This window comes from Labrus bergylta, unplaced genomic scaffold (assembly GCF_963930695.1).
Source record: "Labrus bergylta unplaced genomic scaffold, fLabBer1.1 SCAFFOLD_117, whole genome shotgun sequence".
NCBI lineage: Eukaryota > Metazoa > Chordata > Actinopteri > Labriformes > Labridae > Labrus > Labrus bergylta.
This window is the reverse complement of record NW_027077298.1, coordinates 35,806-37,500: the sequence shown is the minus strand read 5'-3', so window position 1 is coordinate 37,500 and position 1,695 is coordinate 35,806. Positions and strand designations below refer to the sequence as shown.

At 54.6% G+C, this 1,695-nt stretch overlaps 1 protein-coding gene across 2 annotated transcripts in view; it reads right to left on the bottom strand.

Annotated features, from left to right (window-relative positions):
* The window catches only part of si:ch73-60h1.1 (calcium/calmodulin-dependent protein kinase type IV), a 20,490-nt gene extending 19,777 nt beyond the window's left edge, over positions 1–713 (bottom strand). Inside the window, exons 1-2 of one of the 2 annotated variants that reach the window (XM_065952339.1) lie at positions 254–712; positions 1–107 (exon numbers count right to left, since the gene is read on the bottom strand). The exon at positions 1–107 is cut by the window's left edge and continues 257 nt beyond it. The gene's annotated coding sequence lies outside the window, so the exon portion shown is untranslated. Of the gene's footprint in view, positions 108–253 lie in introns of both variants that reach the window. The other variant, XM_065952340.1, reaches the window with a different exon arrangement.
* Positions 714–1,695: the final 982 nt, after the last annotated feature.

The window sequence follows — 1,695 nt, the reverse complement described above, 5'->3', positions numbered from 1 at the left end:
GTAAAACCCAGATTACAGGAGCGGAGGGGGGATGATGCATGATCCTGATGGGCTTTAATCCAGACCAGGAGGAGGAGGAGGAGGACCCGCCTCACTCTCTGATCCGTCTGTGTTTCAGAGGAAAGATAAAGACGGACACACTTGGACAGAATCAGGATCAGAATCAGAATCAGGATCAGAATCAGGATCAGGATCAGGATCAGAATCAGATGTGATGAAACCCGCACACATAAACACACACACACAAACTCACACTCTCTAATCCAGACTACAGCACGGACCGGGATCAGGACGCTCCGGGTCCGGATGTGTCGCAGCTTCCATCGGGCCTTTAGAACCCTCAGACCCTCAGATCACTTCAGTCCATCCCCCCGCCCCCCTCTCCCCCTCCCGTTTTTAGTCGTATTTCCGTGTTTTTCCAGCAGAATCGGTCCGCCTGTCTCCCGGAGCTCAGCAGCCTCCCGGAGGAGAGATGCAGCGTGCTGAGCGGGGAGCGGGACCCGGCGGGCTCGGTGCGGGGGCTGTCGGGGATCGGTGCGGGGGCTGTCGGGGCTCGGTGCGGGCTGTCGGTGCTCGGTGCGGGACCCGGCGGGCTCGGTGCGGGGGCTATCGGTGCTCGGAGGTTTGATTCTCGTGAAGGGCTGCTCCAGATGTCCGCTGGATCTGCAGAGAGGGATGCTGCTGTAATCTCACAGCCCCGCCCCCTGTCAACGCCCCGACCAATCACAGCCCTGCACGGGAGGCTAGCTGTGCTGTGATTGGCCGGCGGCGCCTGTCAGTCCCGGCAGCCTCAGTTAGCAACCTAAATACAGAAATAACCTAAATACAGAAATGTACATTAGCGTGACATCTGGGAGCTTTGATCCTGCGGGATTCAAACCCTCAACTCTGACACCCGCGCACGTGCCCTGCTCCTCAGAATCACAGCTCAGAGACACGTGACCCCCCTTCTGTTTAAACGTAATTTTCTTCATCACATTGATTCTTCATGACAGAGACTTCAGACAGGCCTGCAGATGTGCAGAGAGTAAGTAGAGAGAGTGAGAAGCACACACACCGGAAGTTCATCAGGAGAGGAAGGTTCTGGAAACACAACAATGAGACTGTTTACATTCTATCTGTGAAAATAAGAACTACTCGTCTGACAGAAACATGTTCTAAACATCACAACAACAAGAGTCTGACCCGAATGAATCCATTCAAACTTAAAGAGGACCGAACACGATACAATAAAGAGAAAAAGAGAAATCCTCTCTCTGTGAGGAGGTTCCTGGTTTGAAACCCCGTCTGACGGGAGCCTCTCTGTGAGGAGGTTCCTGGTTTGAAACCCCGTCTGACGGGAGCCTCTCTGTGAGGAGGTTCCTGGTTTGAATCCCCGCCTGTCGGGAGCCTCTCTGTGAGGAGGTTCCTGGTTTGAATCCCCGTCTGACGGGAGCCTCTCTGTAAGGAGGTTCCTGATTTGAATCCCCGTCTGACAGGAGCCTCTCTGTGAGGAGGTTCCTGGTTTGAATCCCCGTCTGACGGGAGTCTCTCTGTGAGGAGATTCCTGGTTTGTGAGGAGGTTCCTGGTTTGAATCCCCGTCTGTCGGGAGTCTCTCTGTGAGGAGGTTCCTGGTTTGAATCCCTGTCTGACGGTAGTCTCTCTGTGTGGAGGTTCCTGGTTTGAATCCCCGTCTGTTGGGAGCCTCTCTGTGA